Source organism: Pteropus medius, unplaced genomic scaffold (assembly GCF_902729225.1).
Source record: "Pteropus medius unplaced genomic scaffold, Ma_sr-lr_union100, whole genome shotgun sequence".
In the NCBI taxonomy this organism is placed as follows: Eukaryota; Metazoa; Chordata; class Mammalia; order Chiroptera; family Pteropodidae; genus Pteropus; species Pteropus medius.
In genome coordinates, this window is record NW_024355205.1 from 17,413,189 (window position 1) to 17,436,179 (window position 22,991).

At 33.7% G+C, this 22,991-nt stretch overlaps 1 long non-coding RNA gene and 1 pseudogene across 1 annotated transcript in view; one reads left to right on the top strand and one right to left on the bottom strand.

The window, feature by feature from the left end:
- LOC120598728 (uncharacterized) overlaps positions 1-22,991 on the bottom strand; it is a 75,454-nt gene that overhangs the window by 37,375 nt on the left and 15,088 nt on the right. The window lies entirely within an intron of this gene.
- Positions 4,615-4,733, top strand: LOC120598983 (uncharacterized; annotated as a pseudogene).

A 22,991-nucleotide genomic window follows, 5' to 3' on the forward strand; every position in this document is an offset into this window, starting at 1 on the left:
ACCTCTACATTCTTTGCTTGCTCTGACTTTCTCTTTACCCTGGAACATTCGAGAGCAAATCAAACCCCTATCCAGACAAGACAAAATAAAACTCACCATCTCCTGGAGACCTTTCTTAACTCTTTTTTAAAAAACAAAACAAAATGCAATTATTTTGCATGTTGCTGTAGTCTTTAAGGTACGGAGCTAACTGGAGAATTGTTAATGTAGCCAGAGAGAAGAGAGATGTATTTTGACAGAAAAGTTGTGGTGCATTTTTGTGATACATGCAGTTGCCTGTGTGATTAGTGCCTAGGGGTCTCCATTTAGCAAAATGGCAATGACAGTGATGAGATGTCTGGAATCTGGTTCAGCAGTAGGGCAGGTACAAGGGGGAGTGTGAGATTTCTACCTTTAATTCTTGAAAATATAGGTTTAGTCTCTGATGTTGTTTTAGTTTCCAAGAGGCTGCCAGCTCTCCTCTTATTTAATTCTGAGTTACTGGGGCCAATCCAGGTGGGTAGCTGGAAGTGAGTCTACAAACCACTAAAGAATAGGACTGCGTGGTGACCAAAATAAGTGAGAAAATCATGGTTTGAAAAGAAGCACTGGGGAGGCGATAAATTATTTTGCACCAGTGATAGGGAAGAATGGTATGACCCCCAGTAAACATGAATGGCCACTTCCTGCAGCAGGAAGCACTTAGGGGTTGTGGGAATTTCTGTCTCTTATGTGCCCTAATTTTGCCCTTTCTTAAACACTATCTTTTCTCAAAGCTCAAATATATCCGCATTCCGTTGAAATCTTTAAAAATTCCATTGAAGCTTTAAAAATTTAGACTCTTCATCTTATGTTCCTCATGCTACTCTTTCCTGTTACCTCCCCCAAAACAGCTTCTGTTTGAGCCACATACCTGATCTATATCAGCCCCTGGGAGCTGTCAAACGAGGAATCACTGTTTTTCTCTAGCAAATCTTGGCTCCTTCATGTCTTTTGACTCTCTCCTATTCATTCCTGCTCCTGCTTCTTTGACCCTTTTTACACCTCAGAAAACTCTGAGAGTCTTTGATAATGAGAGAGGGTGGATAAATAGGGACAGTTAAATTGAGAGCCTTTTTATGACCCTGACTGGCATTTTTGTTTAAGATTTTTTATTTTGTTTTGTTTTGTTTACACGTTTCCTTCTCTCTACTGAAATCTCATGCCAATGTTTTGAATTTTTAATGTGGCCTAGATCAATGTGTAGTTTGGTTTTGTTTTTCAGGTTTCTTAAGAGAATAAATGATAATAGAGAGAACTAAAAAAAAAATTTTTTTAAAGAAAGATTAAGAAAAATAAGTAAGATCATTATTCTCCAATCCACCTATTCCAGTTCAGGGTCATGGGTGGCCAACCCTCTCCCGGCAGCTCAAAGCATGAGGCAGGAACCAACTCTGGACAGAATGCCCTTCCAACCAACGCAGGGCGCACTCACACCCACATCCACACTCAATCATACTGGGACAATTCAGACAAGCCAATTAAACTATCATGTACATCTTTGGGATGTGGGAGGAAATTGCAGTACCTGGAGAAAACCCATGTAGACATGGGAAAACATGCAAACTCCACACAGACAGTGGCTCCGGCCTGAGACTTTATTATTATTGTTTCTCATCAGTGTTATAATGAAATGTTATTGAATAAAATGATGTTATTCAAGGATCTACTGTGTAGGAAAAAGCAGAGTATTTATAGGGTTTGGTACTATACTTGGTTTCAGGCATCCATTGAGGGTCTTGGCACATATCTTTGGTGAATAAGAGGGTATTACTGTGCTGAAAGCATTGCTCCGATATCTCAATAAGACTCTTATTATTTTAAATGAATTTTTCATTTACATATGTTCATATGTGATATTCGTTATATACTTAAAATATTTATAAATATTATAAATAATCTGATATCTCTCAGGAATAACAGTCAAATTACTACATAAGAAGAAAATACATCTTTACTGTCCTAGCCACTTGCCATAATCGTTTCTTTCTCTTTTTTTCTTTTTCCTCCTGGGATCTTTAAAAATCTCCATGAAAGTCTTAGAAATAAAATGAAAAAACTAATCAATTGGATGTATAATTTTAAAACATCAGGCTTCTACTTCTAGCAAATATTTTGCCCTGCTTAGTGTTTCTGCTAAGAACAATACACTTAGGAAAATTGCAGTATTGCTAGATGAAAGATGGGTAGAATTATGTGCTCATAATGTACTTGCAGGCAATAGCTACACATCTAATAAGCCGGGGCTTCAACTGGCTTCAAGTAAAAAATTCTATAAAAGTGCATTCTCGAAACTTTCTATCGAGAAGGCTTACAATTTCAATGTTAAAGATGAGAAGCACCTTTACATTATTAGAAAGGTATAATTCTTTTGTTCCACTAGTCTTTATTAAATCCTACCAACCTTTCCTCCAGAGCTGCCTCTTCCACAAATTGTACTGAAGGCAGTGCAGCACATGGATGCCTTCCACTATCCTGTCCCTACTTCCCTATAGATAGCACTGCTCAAGACTTGTTCACTAATTATTTCAATATTGGTACACCCCTAAATACAAGTCATCCTATTCGGACCTCTCTTATCCTCTACAGCAGGGTTACTTAACCTGAGCACTGCTGACATTTTGTCTGGATGATTCTTTGTTGTGGGGCTGTCCTGTCACTGTAAGATGTTTAGCAGAATCCCCGGCCTCTCTACCTATTAGGCTGCAACAGCAAATTCCTTGGCCCAAACACCTAAAAGTTGTAACAACCAAAAATATATTCAGACATTGCTCAGTGTCCCCTGGGGAACAAAATCACTTCTGGTTAAGAACCACTGCTCTATATTGTATCCTATAGTCTGGAGTAGAAGTAAATATTGTTCGTTTGTTTGTTTGTTTTTTAGACAATTCCATCAAATTTATTCAGTCAATAATCAAGACACACAGGAATTAGATTTAGATATCCAGGATTCTAATATAACGTATTGGCAAGCTGCCTGCCCTTTACCGTCCTGTTCATAAATGAACAGAATATCCTAACTGTTAAAAGAGAACAATCAATACAAAATTGATCCAAATAAGTTAACTCCCTAGGTAATCATTTTTAAGGTTTTTATAACAGAAGAATTTCTAAACAACCCTATCGAGGTTATTGTTAATTCTCCTCTCCTCAAAAAAAAAAAAAAAAAAAAGGATTATGCTATAATAAAGAATAAAAAGCATTTATTTGAGCAAAGGAAAGATTACAACCTAGAGCTCTGATTCAGGTAGCAACCTAAATTGTGCTACAAAAGAAACAAAGAAAGGCAAGATTTGTAAAGGCAAAATCTACAAGTGCAGTTCCCATTCAGGTACTCTGCAAATGATGGGTGCTGGCTAGGTTAACAGGGATTGGTTAGGTTCATTATGTAAACAAAAGATACTGGCTCATGAAACAGATGATCTCCTTTCAAAGTGAAGAATGCAGATTGTCTGGTTGCCATGGTAAAGAGGAAGTAAAGTTCAGGATGTGGTTTCATGGTTGTCTTAAAAGTTCAAAAGTTCATGGGTGGGAGGAGCATAAGGCAAACTTCCTCATGGCCTCCTGGCTCCATTTTAGTTCCCTTGACATAAATAACAATATCTTGGCAATTTCCATTCACATTATAAAGTAAAACAAATGTTAGTGTTAGCCTGTTTATACTGTGGTTCCTCATTACATGCGTGGTATTATATAAACATCTTTCTTTTTCCACCCGTGACACTCAAACCATAGCCCAGGGAACAGAAGTGTTGGCATTAGCTGGGACCCTGTCAGAAATCAGAATCTCAGGTTATGTCCCAGACCACTGAGTCAGAATCTTCATTTTAACAAGATCCCCAGTGATTTGTACACACAGTAAAGACTGAGAAAGACTGGGTTAGATGAATCTTCTGTCCTTTTACCCACTCAAATTTTAGTAAAATAAAATTTCCTTCTCTCTAGATATAAATCTTTCACATTTTCATACTAGTAATCCTTGTATTCTTAACTTATCTATTTATTTGAAAATAACAGAAAATGTGAAATAGTGAGTTAAAAACAGGGTTTTATTGTAAGCTCTTAGAGCATCAGCTGTGTCACATAATACATTTACTTGCCTATTAATTACAAAATTGGTGACTTCAGCTAGTTTTATAATTAGTGTTTCAGTTATAGTGGTTATATGCAGATAAACATTTCAGAATTCTTTATATTTGTTTTAGAATTTACCTTTTCAATATAATCATGTTCTGCTCCCAGATATGTTATTTTTGCCATAATTTTGGTTTTTTAAAAAATCTACTATATTCTAGAAAAGCAGGTATTCCAATGATTTCTATTGCTAAATCATTTTATACTATGCTTAAGGAGTTTTAGATTCAATAAATTAATTTTCAAATACAAATATTTTAAATAAAAATAACTTTTACTTGCTTAATCTTTCCACTTTCCTCTTGATATTTTTACTCTCAATTTAGCAATGGTGAGGGCATAAACATGATGTTGAAAGTTATAGGAGGAATAACAGGTTTTTCCTGTTTTCATATCATGCTCAGCACCCACATTTAAAAACACACAGTGCCCTTCCACAGAACAAAAAAAAAACAGTGACAAGTCTATGGCCATTCTACCCTGAACAAGCCTGATCCTGTCTGATCTCGGAAGCTAAGCAGGGCCAGGCCTAGTTAGTACTTGGATGGGAGACCACCTAGGAACACCAGGTGCTGTAGGTGTAAAAAATAAAAAAATAAGGGATTGTAAACTGACAAGGCCCTTGCAATCTGTGAGGTCAACCAAGGGTTGCCTCGCCTACAAAAAAAAAATCAGTGACAGAGTTAAATAGTGTGTACAGTTCCATGATTTCTTTCTTGCCACTGAAATCAATAAAAGGTGGATTTGCCCAAGGCTTCACATTAACTGAGGAATAGGTGAGAGAGAGAGGTGATATGCAAATTTGAAAGGTGACATTTTTAGGATCTTTTCTGGTCTCATTTTTGGAATTAAATTTCTAGATGATGAAGGACCAGACAGCCAAAAGCCTACATAGTTGGGAAACCAGTAGGAGCTTTTTCTCTGCAGTTACACGGGCTCAAAAACCCATTATTACTTCATCTCACAATATAATCTGACCTTTACAGCTTTGCTTCTTTTATCATTTCTTACTCTCCAGTGTCTGGCTGCCTTTATTTTACAGTTCTACTTTTCATCAAACTGAATTCTTCTTGGATATTATTAATCCTTTCTCCAATCTACATAGCTGTGAATCTATGCATATTTTTAAAGAACATTAAATGAATTTAGCCTTGGCTGACTTAATAATTAAAGCACAAATTAAAAGAATGTGTACTCCTTAGAGATTTTGTGTAAGTTACTGAAATCTTTTGGTAATATGTTTTTCATGGGAGTAGAAAGATTAAAAAAAATATTTAATATAGAAAAAATTGAAAGAAAATAAATTAAAACAAGAGAGCAAACAGAAATGAGACAAACCTATAATTAGGCGTGATGTAGATGTGCCACCCAGAATACTCATGGCTGTAGAAAATGTCTATAATATTCTTTGAATCCTTATTGCCTGTGACTTGGGCTCTCATTTAGTGATAGAAATAGGTGAAAACTAACTAGACAGGCTTTATTTTTCTGCCCTCACATTTGGAACCCCCTATTAATTTCGTCAACTCTTTTCAATTAAATATCTATCATCTTCTCAAAGCAAATATTAACTTTGTATAGGCTACTATTTGAATTTCATTTTTTATCTACTTAATTATTAAAGTAGATACCTGTAAAGATACAATTAGTTCTGCCAACTCTTGGAAAATCTCCTTGGGCTTCAAATTATTAGGTCCCTAAGTGGTATGGACTGTAAAATGCTTGTACTTTTTACATAGTCTGAGGTTGTGGGGAAATTTTGAAACTTTGATGGGAGTTAGGAAGGGGACATCTATTCTCTCTTCTATACCTAGAATTACAGTGGCAGTGAAGGTCTGTAAATTGAAAGGCTTGAACATGGTTCATTCTAGTTTTATTATTCTTTGATTCTCATGTAAATGCTTTTTAGATGCCACTTAAACTGAGTAAACACAAAATGTAATAAGAAGTTAAATTTAAAGAAAGGATATTTGTTCCAAATATCTAATTTGTGAATTTCATTAAGTAGTTCATTAGTACCTCTTTTATTAAAGAATTTGTACCACATTTAAGGTTGCCAAATCTAGCAAATAAAAATACAGAACACTCAGTTGAATCTGAATTTCAGATAAACAACAAAGAAACTTTTCAGTGTAAATACATCTTGTGCAATGTTTGGCACACACATATTTAAAAAGTATTTGCTGTTTATCTGAAATTCAAGTTTAACTGAGAGTCCTATATTTTATCAAGTACCTTAACTATATTTTCAACCAGCTTATTATAATTCTTCAATAGATAAAAATCATACTTTTCTAAAACAGTCTTTTGCCATTTTTTGCAGTGAATTGGCGTAGTTATTTTATAGATATTATTTAAGAACATCTGATTTCTTGCTTTGTACTCCTGAAAGGTATAGTTAAGAATGAACATAATACAATACTAAACTTCTGTAATTTAAAGTATTGCTTTAGTATGTCCCCACTTATTCAAGATAGTGAAGGAACAGTGTTCTAGTTAATTTGTTATTCATCGGTGTCTATTTATGACTCACATAAATTTTCCATTTTCGGAAGATTATAATGAAATTATACATTTAACATTGAAAACTGTCCCATGACACCAAAAACACAATATACAAAAGAAAAAGTTCATAATTTGCATGCCATGAAAATGAAAAACTTTTGTTCTATGAAAGGCTATGTGAACAGAATGTAAAGACAAGCTGCAGGCTGGATGAAATATTTGCCAGCCATATATCTGACAAAGGCCTTCTGTCTAGAATATATAAAGACCTCTCAAAACAACTGGAAAACGGAAAAATAAAAAACATTAGAGAGTATATAGAAATGGCAAATAACATTAGCCATTAGGAAAATGTAAGTTCAAATCACAATGAGATTATTACTACATACCTATCAGAATGGCTAAAATAAAAAGTGATAGTACTAAATTCCAGTAAGGATGTGGAAAAATAATCGTTCGTACATTGCTAAGGGGAATGGAAAATAGTATAGCCTCTCTAGAAAACATTTTGGCAGTTTCTTATAAAACTAAGCATGCAACTATCGTATGTCCCAGCCATTGCACTCCTGGGCATTCATCCCAGAAAAGTGAAAACTTATTTTCACACAAAATCCTGTACACAATTATTCATAGCCCTTTTATTTGTAACAGCCCAAACCCAGAAAGAACCCAGGTGTCCTTCAGTGGTGAATGGTTAAACAAACTGTAATACATCCATGCTGTGGAATATTATTGAGCAATGAAAAAAGCAAACTATTGGCACATGCAACAACTTGAATGGATCTTAAGAAAATTATGTAGAGAAGAAAAAAGCTAATGCCGAAATGTTATATACTATATGATTCAATATATACGAAATTCTTGAAATAACAAAATCATAGAGAACAGATTCCTTGTTGCCAAGTGTTAAGGAGGTATAAGGGAAGAGGTGTCATTTTTAACAATAATGTCTTCCAATCCATGACTATAAGATGTCTTTCAATTTAACTAATTCTTTTTAAAGGTCTTTCAGCAATGTTTTATCATTTTCAATGTATAAAACTTTTACTTCCTTGGTTAAATTTATTCTTAGGTACTTTAGTCTTTTGGATGCTCTTATACATGGAATTGTGTTCTAAATTTTTTTTTGGACTGATTCTTGCTAGTGTATAAAAATACAACTGAGTTTTGTATGTTTATCTTGTGCCCTGCCACTTTGCTGAATTTATTAGCTCTAATATTTTGTTGTTGTTGTTGATTCTTTGAGATGTCCTGTATGTAGAACCATGCATGCCCTCTGTAAATAGAGATAATTTTACTTCTTTCTATTTGGATACCTTTTATTTCTTTTTCTTGCTGAATTGCTCTGGCTAGAACTTCCATGATGATAGTTTATAGCAGTCACAAAAGTGAACATCCTTGCCTTGTTCCTGATCTAAGGGAGAAAGCTTCCATTCTCTTGCCATTAAATATGAAGTTAGCTGTGGGTTTTTCATAAATGCCACTTATTGTATTTAGGAAGTTCCCTTCTATTCTAACATTTTTAGTATTTGTATCATAAAAGGGTGTTGGGGTTTTTCAAATGCTTTTTCTGTGTTCATTGAGATGATCCTTTTTTTTTTTTAATTTCAGGTTGTTTGAGTGAGGTTTTCTTTTACTGACAATTGTAAGCACCTTTTACATTTCTCTTGCTTTCATCTTTGTTCTTGTTCTCTTCTCACAGAAATTGGTTCAGCAAGTGGCAAGTCTTATTTCAATGAATAATAATTAATGATTGGTTTGGAAAGGAAGTCCTGACAAATGGCATTATTACATCACTCTGATTTTACTGGCTTTAATGTCAATATTATACAAGTCTTGATTTACATCAAGCTATGAAAGGTTGTGGCCTCAAACAATGAGAAAAACAACTTATTTACTGTTTCGTCCTAGTGTACAGGAACAACACTCAGGTGAACAGACTGAGATAATGTATCATTTCTTCTTGGCATAACGTACTTCTTTTATCCTTGAGAAATGATTTCAAGAAACAACCTTGTTTCTGGTGAATCCTCCCTTGAAGTCCCTGTTGGTTTCTGGCAAATCTTGTCCAAAGTCTGAGGCCATCTGTTCCACGATAATTAATTTTTTCCGCGGAAAGATCTATTGAATGGGAAACTGAAATGTTTAATGCAGCATACCATAATAGTGATATATGAAGACTGTAACCAGAGAGGCTTTAGCCTTTCTTCTGCTCTCTCATTTGAAACCCTTAGTATTTTCTACCATTCCTTGGGCATTTTGAGAAAAAGATTTAGTTGTAGAGTGCAAGTGTACAAATTAAGAACAAGACCAAAAAATAGCCACAATTCTGTCCAGTCAATGCTTTCAGAATCCTCACAGCTCCCTGTGCTTTCTCATTTACTCCCTAATCTTCAGACATTTTTATAAAAGAGAAATAAGCATCCCAACACAACAGACTGAATTTTAATATGACAGATAAGTATCAGACCAGTTAAGCTGTCATTCCCTTGTTTTCTTTCTTTCAATCTTTTTTCATTTCTCAAAATTATTGAAAAGCATTTATTTCATTCTCAATATTCTTTATTCTTTAAATGAGAAAGAGTATTACATAGAGGGCTAAATGGATAAGATTATTCTAAGTATCATTGAAAAAGACAGGAAATTTGAAAATGATGATTATTTGAGTAGAAAGCCAGAGTGAAGGGAAATGAAATGTAAAACAACGAAGGAGGAAATTACTTCACACACATTTATGTGGTTGAATTGGGTAAATGTTCAGGGACATTTTGGAGGAGAGAAATTGAAAATACTCCCCTCTCACTCCTACTCTATAAAACATCTTTAAAACTATAGGTCCACCATTTTGGTAATTTTGACTAATAGATTTATAAGATTCTTGTAAGAAAAAGAATTGTTATGATTAAAAGATATGTCATTTAGTCTGTTTATAACAAAGTCCATCGTCATCATTCTCAGAGCCTTGGGAATAAAATAAGAACATTATAGTACTTTCTGCCAGTTGCCCGTAGCAGATCCAAGAGGCTCTTGTTTCCACAGAGATTAGGTCAATTACACTTACTGTTCACCACCCTCCAAAAAAAATCCCAAGTAATTTCCAGTAACAGACTTAAAACCTATTTTCTCTCCTTAGACATTCAATATGATAAATACAAAGACTTTCAGAACAAGAATGTACAAGAAGCCTTAATTGTTAAAATTGAGTTTTTGGCAAAGCTTTTAAACTTTGTTCCAAGTGCTTAATAGGATGAAATATTCATCAGCCAAAACCAAGAAATGCCTGCAAACCCAGCGCCCTGTGTATTTATTTCATGGCTCCCAGCACATTTACATCTCTAATCAGCTACTTATTGTATGAATGTGGGATCTAAAGTGTCTGATATTCAGCAGCCATTAATAAGAGCTCTAGCAGCATGCATAAAGGCTGGGCACCAGATTCGACATTTTGGATTATAGAAGACCATAAAAAGAGAGAGATTAGCCCCACTGACTCCTTGTGCTATCCTTGTTCCAAGCTAGGCTGCTTCCTACCTCTCACTTCCAGCAGAATCAAAGAAAGCAATAAAGCTCAAACCTGGGACCACTAGAATAAGCATCAACTAAAAATTATTAATAAATAAGTAGATGCAGCATGTAGCAGGATCCACAAGACTAGCTCTAACATACATGAATGCAGTGAATCGACAACATACATATAAAGTAGTAGGATATATTGCTTCCCTGTGAGGTTTTTATTACTATCATCCATAAAACTTCACTATAAAATGCCCGTTTTTTTCATAATCACTCAATTTCAATTTTAAAATATTAATGTGTACAAACATAGAATGATTTTCATCTAACAAAAAGCTCATGTTCTAAAACTTAATTACTAAACAATATTATAAATCAAGGCCAACACTCCAAAGCTGGCCATGAATAAAGTCATCTATTCTAGAAATTTAAGATCAGTTTTCCAGAATAATTGCCAAATTTCCCCCAGCACTGTGTATTAATATATCCTTTAATTAATGGTAGAAGGTATATCACAATTACTTAACTTTTAAAGTTTTCTAAAGAAGTCTTTCAAAAATAGAAAGTATTTTTAAAATGCATGCTATATTTACTCTTTTTATAATTTTGAGCTACTATCATGAGCATTCTCTTTTCGATATGTTGGTAATTTTTCAGATGGTAAGGGATGTGGGATTACATAGGCACTGCTTACTCTTTTTGCTCATTTATTTTATCTTTTGAAGTAAAACAAAGGTAGCTACAAAACCTCCACAACAGAAAACATGAGGCCTTTTTATTATAAATATTTAATAAATTAAAGCCAGAGTCCCTCCTCAAAGTGATAATCTTACCCTCCAAAAATGCATCTCTTCTGTTGTTTTCTACTATTTTATTTTGGATTAAACAATACCTAGGCATGTAAAATAGTCATGTGTATATTTAATATATATTTGAAGTCTCTTTAGAACACATTTCAGGTCCAAATTTAAATTTTTTAGTAAATATTTTATATTTGTATTCAGCATTTTAGGGGTTTGAGGAGCAAGGTTGTGCTTCGAGGATGTTGAAGCCAGAGGAGTAGGAATTACACAATTTTCTTGGCAATGAATAGACATCTTATGGTTTCTTGACATTAGCATAGTACATTTGTAAACTTAAAATCTGGTTGTAGGTGACATTTTGTGTTTTTTTTCCTGTAGTCTCCTAGGTAAAGGGTATATGTACAAGGGCCTAAATTATTTCAGTTAGAAAGTAGAAAAACAGAAATAATTCCCAAGGTCATTTTCAGCTCTATATTTCCACACATCATTTTTATTTTATCCTAGCAACAAAAAGTAGTCAGAGAGTTTAATGTTTTCATTGACTAATTAATTCATTTAAAAAACATTTATTTAATGCCTGCTATGTACCAGATACTGTTCTAGAAGACATGGCATAACTAGCAGGCTCTATTGTCATATAATTTAAATGCCAGTGGGTTAGGAAGACAAGAAGCAAATACACAATATAACGATAATGTAAGGTTGCATAATTGCTACTAAAAATAATTAGTAGGATAAGGAGGAAGAAAGAATGTACTCCAGTATAGCTCGTTTCTTTTTTATAATTAATTATTCATAATCTGTATTGTTTCTATAGTCTCAAATTTTTCCCTTGTTATATCCTGAAATTTTTATTTATTCTTTACATTTATATCAGTTATTGGCTTCTTGAATCTATTCTTAATGGAATTGCCACTTGAATTATACTAAAATGTAACTAGCTCAATACCTTCGAAGAAATTAAATATAATAAGTCGATGCTAAGAGGCTTTAATAAAAAACATTCCACCATTTTTTAGTGCTGTTGGGAATACAAATGAAGAGGCAAAGTTCAGTGGCATAGCACAGAAAATTTAAAACATCAATTTAGTGACATAAACACTATTTCTAAGTTGGCATTTCCTGTCCCTCTTGTTCTTTGAGGTGGAACACTGATAGCCCACAGTGTTTCTTCCTTTTCTGAGAATGGTCCCTGGTATACAGAGATAGACTTCCAGTCTTTATTACATCGCCCTACATCTTATCTTAGACGAACAGTCCAGCAGTGGAACCTGACATGAGATGGGCCAATCAGATTCTTTTTCTTTTTCAGGGCTATAAAATTAAGAAAAAAGGAAGGGATCCAGGATCAAAACAATGTTAGAGGTGAGTCTTTGAAAATGACAATTGCTTAGATAGGTTCTGAGGGCACTCAAACTGAGGTGTGGGTAATGTACTTTTGGATTCTTCATTATCTATCTTTTTTAGTTCCATGACATAGTCTAACTCAAAAGATGTCACTTTCTAATTTAAGCTAGTGAGAATCCTCTATGTTGCTTGCTTTTGCAACAAATGCATCAGATTGACTTTCACAATTAGAGTGCCACTGAATTTTTGGATGGCATGTATTTGAGACCCCTGCATGACAGATATGCATAGCACATTCTTTTGATCAATATTATTGTTATTGCTCCTTTATTCACAAGCCTAACAAGCTTCTGTCAGACAAAACCTAAAGAGATGAGGAGGGAATGACACAGGTAGAATAAGTCTCTATGTTCTTCCTCCACAATCAGAATATATCTGTTGTGAGGACATGCATAACAAAATGTAAAAGACCTCTAGGCCCAAAACAGGTTTGGAAAAAAATAAAATAAAATGAAGGTTGCTTCAAAACATAAAGAACTTCTAGCCTTATACTGTCTGGTTTGGTCGCTATTAGCCACCAAATTGAGCACTTGAAATGTGACTAATTCAAATTGAAATATGCTGTTAGTAAAATACAGAGTAGGTTTCAAAGACTTATTTTCATATTGATTTCATACAGAAATGATAATATTTTGGATATGTTGGGTGATATAAAATATATTATTAAAATTAATTTTATCATTTTTTTTACTGTAATGAGTTTACTAGAAAATTTAAAATTGCATGCAAGTCTCACATTATCTTTCTTTTGGATAGCACTGCCTCTAGACTCTGGAAGAAAATAATTCTACTCTTTAAAGGGAACATTGATAGCTTTTATTTAATTCCAAGATTTCTTTAATATAGCTATTAAATGATTACAAATATAAAGTACTATAAAATATAGCCAAGTTGAAAATACATACTAAATTTAGAACTCTGTATTCAGTAGTCAATGTGGGGACACTCATCCTTCCTGTCTCAGGCCTTCTGTGCCCTGAGGGTGCATTTAGCATTTTAATCCAAGGGCTAAAGTCTTTCCTGCTACTAGGAATAAAAATGACATAGCTATACGTAATTTATACAGCTGTGATGGGCTCTTTGAGGCTTTTCCAAGATACAAAGAATGAATCATCTCTTTTTATTTTATGTTTAGGTAAAAAAGTGTAACTATGAGGTCTCCGAAAAATCAGGAGCTATCTTAGAATGCACATAAGGTATCTCATTTTTACATAGATTCAAATCTACAGTGCCAACAACCAAATGATATCCCTTCCACATGTGTAGATAAAATATTTAAGAGACTTATAAATGGTCTTACATTTCCCATTGGGAATTATGTTGAATCCATCCTGAAACAACTCCCCTTTTACTCTTTATCCAAATCTAGTTTCATTTTTCATCATGGCACCCATTACCACCTAACATTATAATATACATTTGTTGACTTCTTTATTGTTAAGCTTCTTCTCTAGAACGTAAGCTTCCTGAGGGCAGGGACTTTGCTTTATTCAATGTTGTATCCCATCGACGATAATAGTATCTGGTACACATTTATTTCTCAATAAACATAATCTAATCAATAAATGAACAAATACTACTTTTATGAAAATCATTGTTTCTGTACTCCAAACTCACTACTCTACTATGGTGATTTACTAGTCTCAGCATTCTAAAACCCACCATATTTATGAGCAAAGTTGCCACATAGAAATTGAATTGTCTGTCTTCTATTGCTTTTTGAAGTGTTCTGTCTGATGGTATAAAAATAATACTCTCAGTATAAAACAACACAAATTGTCTCTGGACATTCAAAAGAATATTTAAAATAGCAAGAAATAAAAAAATTAAATCTATTCAATTGGTTAAGGTACTTTATTCACAAAAAAATTGTTTTAAATAAAAATCAGTTTTGATATTTTCTTTGCTTTTAATCTTTGCCTTGTTGAAAGGCAGGACTCTCAAAAGGATTCAGGTATAGCATTTTAGAGTTTATTTTGTCTTTTTTGGCCTTTTCTACCTATAATGTTAAGTATCTAAAAATACCTACATTTAAAAAAAAATCCACATTTAATGTTTGATCCATTCTCTTAAAACCATTAACCATTAGCATTCATCAAAAGGCTATTGTGTGTCATCACAGGTACTGGTTTGTGGCAAAGTGGTAGGTACTGGAAGCTGTTACAGATCAGGCTTCTTTATAGACAGGAAACTGGACTCAAAAGACAAACAAGCACATGTTAAAACCACTGGAAAAGTTGAATGATCAAAGAGTAGAGCATAGCATTCGAAGGTCTACATTTGAATACCAGTTATTCTACTTGCAGATGTATAAACTGAACTACTTGGGGTCTTTGGCCCTTTATTGATCAATCGGAGATGCTGATAGTACTGACTTCATAGGACAGTTGTAGAATTTAATTAATTATTTATGGTAACAATTATATTCTGTTCATACCAATTAGATGTTATTAATAAAAATATAATGATGATATTTAAAATGTTATTTGAAATATAGATTTGAATGAAAAGCAGTCATTTTTAAGTTGTGTTATTGTTATTGTTTTTCTCTAGCTTTTCTGACTTGTACAGAGCACATGGTCATATTTCTCTTTATTTGGCAGCTAATGAAAACAACTGCTGGGATTTAGAAGCCTCCTACTTAAAAGGACTATGATAGATTGTTAAAACCAAATCTAAATGTTAATAAATGTCTGAAGATAATTGTAAGGTGGTGATTAATTGCTGAGAGGCTCTAGAGCTACCCCGTCATCACATTTATCATTACTGCATCCCTGAAATAGCATGATGATGCTGATTGATTAGCCTCATTACTGATATAAACCCCAAGAAATCTCTTAGAGAGTATTTTAGCATGGAAGTTTGCTCCAATTCTCTTTCTCAAAATAATTATTAACCTACTGACAACTGACCAAATAACAGTGATAACTTATTGGGTGCCGTGTCTCTGCTTTGTTTTAAAAAGGGAACCACTACTTTATCTTCACCTAATAAAAACATTAAAACACTTATTTCTCTAGGCACATAAGTAATACAGTATAACATTTAGTTTTGGTCTCCCCCAAAACAATCTCCAGGATTTAACCCCACTCCTCTTTCTAGTCTTTGTTGTGGGTTCTCTTTCCTCAACCCTTCTCTTAAATGTTATTTTCCTAAGAATTTCAGATTCTCTTCCCATCTAACCCTACACATATTCTCTAATGAGTAGATCTGTCTATAAGCTGTCTCTACCTACTGTGGACACCATCATCTTTGCTTGAATTATTACAACAGCTTTCTATCTAGTTGCTCTACTCCCAGTTTCTTTGCAAACTATTCTCTATATGGCAGCCAAAAGTGATCTTTCTAAAATACTAATCTAATCATATTGATCTCCTGATTAAATCTTTATGAGTTCCCCACTGCCCTTAAGATGAAGCACAAATTCTTAGTTGCCACATTCATAATCTGGCCCCTATTAAGCCCTTCAGTTCCAGTTCTTAACCACTCTATGTACTTACCACCAATGCATTCTACAATCTTGCACGTTTTTCTGTTCTATCCTATTTCTCCCTAATTGGAACTTTCCATTGAATCCATGGTGCCTAACATTGTTTTAGGTACATAAGTGTTTAATAAATAATTGTTAAATGAACAGATGAATGAATGAGTAAAATAGCTATCTTTACAAATGAGGCAAACCATTGTATAACTATTTAAATTCAAATATTAAAAAATCAATAGATAATATAATTATACAATCAAAAGGAAATTAACATTGATATGATCATCCTAATGTCATATTTTTAAATAAGTTTGAAAATATAAAAATAGTAATATATACTTTTTCAATTTATTACTAAGAGAATGTGCAATTTTATTCTCTTTAAAACAAACTTGAAAGGTTCCATAATAACTTAATTTATTTTGGCACCTAAAATATAAAATGTGTGGTAGGGACATTTATGTAACTGCATAGGTAAACAAAACAATTGCCTATTCAGTTTTATAGGGAAAAATTTTTCCCTTGCTTCATAGGAAATTTAAAGGAATTATTGACTCAAGAGATGAAAAACAGCCTCTTGATGGAAAACTAAATACTTCTTGATTTTTTATACAGCATTTTTATAGAAATTTGAGCAGATCCCATCAGCATTTTATGAATCTGTATGAACATCTGAGAGCTTTCATCTGCTTCCCAGGAAAGTTTCTTACTACAACCAAGCTACTGCCTAAGTCACTAAAATGCCAATTATGGTTAACTGTCCACTATTTTCTTATTCAGAGACAGGCAGCAGATATCCAAATTCTTATCCAATAGCTCTCTCATTTTAACTCGTTCTAAACTAATGACTTTCAAAGTTTGCTTTCAATATCATAAGCAGAGGAAAAAAAATTTAAATTATGCAATATGTAATTGTGACCTTAGTAGAAATATGGAGTGGGAAATTCCATTCCTACTACAACTGCCCATTATTTATGTATAGATAAGAATTTATATCCAAGGCACTGAAGACATAAATCACATTCATAATTTCTCAATCATTATCACTTTTTAATAGGTAAAAGCCCAAATTCCTATTCTACCTGTGTGAATTATTCCAGTGCAAATGCTACAAGAGAGAAACCCATCTAATAAGACATATAGTAATAAAAATATTTGACCATTTAATCCAAACACTATAATAACATGTATTACATATCCAGGTCTTGGTGATAAATTTTCTCCAAATTAGAAAATATATACTATGGACTCAATGCAATCCCTATCAAAATTCCACCAGCATTTTTCATAGAAATAGAAGAAACAATCCTAAAGTTTGTATGGAGCCACAAAAGACCCAAATAGCCAAAGCAATCTTGAGCAAGAAAAGCAAAGCTGGAGGTATTATACTTTTAAATTTCAAGCTATTATTATGAACCTGTAGTGATCATAATGATGTGGTATTGGTATTAAAACAGACACATAGGTCAATGAAACATAATTGAGAGCTCAGACATAAGCCTACATATATATGGTTAATTAATATATGACAAAAGAGCCAAGAATATACAATGCGAAAAGGACAGTCTCTTCAATAAAAGGTGTTGGGAAAACGGGCAAAAAAAAAAAAGAAAGAAAAAAGAGAAAGAAATTAGATGCCTATCTTATATCAAACATAAAAATCAATTCAAAAAGGATCAAAAACTTGAACATAAGACCTGAAACCATAATACCCCTAGAAGAAAACATAGCCCCTGATTGTAAGATACTCCTGTTCCATGTAGCACTAAGGAACAAAAAACTGCCAATTAAACTAACAATGACTTATCACTTACAATTTTTATTCAGAGGGTTTCTTTAGAATTATTTAGGCACAAATTTGTTAACACATATCTCACTCTTGTGCATACTTTAAAAGGAAAACAGAAGTGAGATAAATCAGCTCAAGTAATTTTCCAATTTTCTTCATGACTGGTTTGACTCTTCTGAATCATTTTTCAACTCAGCACCATAGATGTACTTGTTTTTCCACTTAATGCATCCTCTGTGCCACCACGATCATAGGCGATGCAGCATGTCATACATGAGTGCCCTCTTGTCTTAAGAATTTTCTTCCTAGCCACTGACACATATTTTGCAAGTTTTGATGCTGGTGCTTTTTTGATCTTACAAAAAGAAGCCAATAAAAGGTTTCAGACAACAACCAGAACATGTTTTTTCCTCATATGGTCCTTAAGCGATATGTTGACTGAATCATTAATGGGCTGTAGTTGTCTAATCGTGAAAGCAGAAAATAAGTTTTCCATAAGCAGGCAGTAACCACTTGTCACCAAAGCTTCCTGGCTCACTGCAATGGCGAGCTGCCATGAACTGTAACACATCTCTGTTTCAGAGGTGTTAAAATGTAAATAAATGTGCTTCTTGGAATCAATGAAATATAGCATTAGCATAAACATTTTATGGATAGTATATTTGGATGCATAAATCTCTTGTTGCCCACAAAAATCATACTGCCTGTAAGTAGTCAAGTTAGCATTCCAACCTAGGTCTCATAAATTTTCTTTCCATATCTCATATTTGATACTCAATAGATGTAACAGCTTAACTTCCTTTAATCTCAAGAATTGTTATTGACTAGATTTGTGTGAATTACTCCTTTCCACTCCAACCATGACTTGCTTTTAATTTTTCTAAAATTTAATGTCTCTTCAATAGACATCTTAAGAGATTTTCTTCATCTCTAGCTATTTACTAAATGGCTGCAGATGCTAAATGTGCATCCTATACATAACTATAGCAGCCTATGGCTTTATTCTTCTTCTTTTTTTTTTTTTTTTTTTTGTTTCCTGTTGTATTTATTTTGCATGGCCCTATAATTCTTTGCTAATTTAGTCTGTACTATAAAATTTCTCATCTCCTGAGCCACTCAAGACTTACTGGTAACAACTACTATTGCTATTTTGGGATACTTACTTTTGCTCTAATTTTAACCAACAGGGATGAACAGATAAATTGTCCATAATATATGAACTTTGAAAAAACAAAATTATAAATTATCAGGTTACTTCTATAATTATTCAAGTAACCAAAAGAGAATATTGTACATTATAGTTAAGCTTTAATCACTTGACTCTTAACTTACTGTACATTTTCTCTTAGGTTTTATATATATATATATTTTTCCCCCGACCACTAATGAGTGTTCCCTTTTTCCTTTACCTTGGAAATGGTTAACAAGCTCTCTAATAAAAGCTTGTTACAACATAACACTAGGGTAAAGAAAGTTATCAGGGTTTTTATTCATACTTTAAAAGAATATTGTAAAAAAAAGACGAAGAAGATATTTATCTCAAATCCAGGTTTGGCCATGTCTGTTTTATGGAGCAGATCTTTTCCATTCTGTCAATTTAGTCCTGCTGAAATAGCATTTCTGCATTTACTTGCTAACTACCTTCAGTTATTCAGATATCTCCCCATTCTTAAATTATTTATTGGCTGCTTGCCTATCTTATGTTATTTTCATCAATATGTATGCATAGTTAGATTATTGGTGTGCCTCTTCCTCTCTCAATAAAATGCTAATAAATTGAAAGCTATGCCTGCTGCTCAGAGTCTTGTTTTGACAAAAGCCCCAGAGTATTATAACTTATAGGTAGTGACTCTTCTTATACATGCCACAGACATTTGACATGCTCACCTTGACACTGATGTTCTAACAGATGGGGCTTCCTGTCTAAGAGTAAGGCAGAAAACCACCAAGTCACGTTAGGTGGCCTGCTTTCTCAGGATAAAACATAAGAGTAAAGAAGACTATGCTTTAATCATTCATCATGTGCACCATTGATACTTTATGCTGTCAACTGTGTTAAGTTCTGACAATAGGATATATATACATATCTCAAACTAACAAACTGTAGCATATACATATAATGGAAAGATATTCTATCATTAAAAGTTACTCCAAACTGTATATTTATTTATTCAAAATATATTTCTTGAATGTTTATTAAGGGTAAAGTACTTGGGTTTAGTTCTTGGACCAAAGCAAATAAAGGAGCCATTGCCTATTTACAAGAAAAATAAAATATATTTTTGAGTGAAGAGTAGCTTAAAAACCAGGATGTGTAATTTTATTTATCCATTCCCCAATTATATCTAGAAAAGAGACATAAGCTCTTTTGGATATCTCCTTTAGGAAATGTGTAGAAAAGCACTTCTTTCAGTGGAAAACTATGCTTTGTGGATAAAATAAATATTTAATCTTTGTCAGGGAAATAGGGCATGTTGTCTTTTACTTTTTATTTATCTTTTGTGTTGACCTGTAAAGTTTAAAGTAAGTTCTTTTTTGGGGGGGGTGGGGCAGGGGGAAATCTATTCTGAAAAAGCCTAAAACATATTAAAGTTCTTCTACAGCAGACATGACACTTGTCTAGTCACATTTAGTTCTCCCTTTCAGGTTAACCTATGCTTCCCTTTTCCAACCTCAATATAAAAGAAATTCAGTTGAACAACAGTAGATTTTTTTTTTCCCCAAAAAATATATCCTTATATGAAAAACTCTTTAAAGGCACTGTCCTAATTATCATAAATCATTCCAAAGTTTTGTGTCCATGGCCTGTGAAACCTAATTTTTAAGAGAAACTTAGGATGGATTGGAAAAATAATGCTATCTTGTGTCTATCTCGATATTGTTATTCAGCATTCAATATGATGTCCCTGTGGAATGAGCTTTCATCAGAGACATTCTCAGCCAGTACCAGAAACAGAGCATTTTCATTTAGAGGCCCCAAAATTGAATTTAGTGCTTTAGAAATAGATATAGACAGATGCATTTGCCAGCACAATGGTTTTCCAAATAATTTCTAAAGAGGCTTTCAGGCCTAGTGTCCCATTATCCAACTTTTATTTACACCTTAGGGGATATTCAGGAGAGGAGCAGCATGTGGGGCTGAAAATAAGACAAGCATGAGAATTTTCTTTGGTAATGATTAGGCTGCCAGCATTCTGGCCATAGGTTAAAAGAATTGCCAAAGAGACTTAGGAACAAAAGAAAAAGATAAAGAGTTTTTCTTCTGAAACTCCAGAAATAGGTGACTATATGGGTATATTTAATTTTTCCTACAAGTAGTTTTATAAATGCCTTAAATTTGTGTTTTTAATAAAAAGAAAACTACAAATGAGTAGCACTGTTCATCACTTCCCCCATCCCGATTGTTTCCAGAGTTAATGATTACTGGTTGTATCAGTTCATCTAGGCTGCTATAACAAAATGTCATAGACTGGATGGCTTATAAACAACAGAAATTTATTTCTCACAGTTCTGGAAGCTGGTAGTCCAAGATCAGGGTGCCAGCATGGTTGGGTAAAGGCTCTCCGCTAGGTTACAGACTGCTGACCTCTCTATGTAACCTCACATGGTAGAAAGGACTAGGGGGTTCCGTGGGATCTCTTTTAAAAGAGAACTAATCCCAATTGTGAGGACTCCTTTTATGACTTGATCATCTCCCAAAGGCCCTACCTACCATCCCCTTCTGGGGTTAGGATTTCAACATATGAGCTTTGGGAGGACACCAAAATTCAGACAACAGTACTGATTATTCCATGATAGTGGGTTAGAAATGGTACAAGGGGCACAAAGGGAAAGGGGTGAAAGACTAAGAAGAAAAAACATTAACGGTTTACAATTAATAGTGTTTAAATTACTTTACGAATATATAGATATACATTTCTTTTCCACTGCCTCTCCTTCCGATGTAAATCTCAGATGTAAATTCTGAGATTTAGAAGATAGAAGTCCTTGAGATCCACAATGTTTACCGTTTAAGACTACATTTTAGTCATTCAATTGGGGACAGTGCTGAATTCATTCAATAGCAGCTGGCAACTGTCCTTGAAATTGCTGTCCTTGAAGTCACTGGTTAGAGAAGCCTGCAAAGGCAAGCTCTGAAAAATTAATAAAAGTAGACAATTTCTCAGTGATTATGGTACAACAGTTACAATACTTCCTTTCTATATTTGTATGAAAGAATCACAGTAAGTCAAGGACAGAATTTGAGATTTGCAGTTATATATGAGTGTGTGAACAAATATATGAAAATTAAAAAAAATATATCATTCCAGAAGTTCAGAGGAAGAGTTACGGTAGGACATTGCTGAAAGATTAAATTAAACTCTATTATTTAATGTCTTGCAAAAAGGGGCTTGGGCCCTATTTTACTCATTAACTGAGATTTAAAATGTGAATTGTCTATAATTCACTACTAAACCAATTTACCAAGAGATAAATTCCTGAGTTGTGTTCTACTTCTTTTCCTCCTTTATTTTGTACGGCCATCCTCTGTCTACATTCTACTGTTTCTGAGACAGAGCATTTTCCAAAACCACCAACCTTTTCTGCACAACTCACAGGCCTGCGCCTGAGTTGAAAGTTTTACCACAAAACCAAGGATCTTGAAATGTCAAGGACATGAAATGGCATCTAAATCAAACCAGACTAGAGCAGGTCTGACAGCCACCCCACCTCGGCAAAAACAATTACAATGAAGGAGTGAAAGAGCAAGATCTAGTTCATGTACAGCCTATGTTGCCTGCTAACTGGAAGACTATGAAATAATCACATGATTTATTTGTCAAATGAAAATGAAAAGTGCCCATTTACATAGACCCTTATGTGAAAACCTTTTATAGCCTCTAAAATTTCTGCATAATGTGCTATTATAATTTAATTCATTTTTTATTATTTCACCAGTTGACTGACTCCACTTCTATTTATCTGTGGTTATTATAAGTCTCCTTTTCTCTCTTAGAAAGGACCAGAAGTGTTTCTCGAAAGCTCTACCTTGAACAGCACAGAACAGTCGACTGGTATTGTGGTTCCTGAATATCATGAGGAATAGATGGGCAGTCATGTCGTTAAGATCAGGCATATCTACCACATCGGAAAGGAACAATATCTATTAGATAATAACAAGCTGTTAACTTATTTTGAAATCTTGATGGAACATTACAGATTGTACCAATAACTATCTCTTACTTCCTGATTTCTTCCAGTCAAGGCCTATACATTTTAAGATTAAATAGACAAGTTTGAAGGATGGTATTATAATAAAACTGCTGCTTTAAAAGGGGCTTCGACATACCAAAGGAGA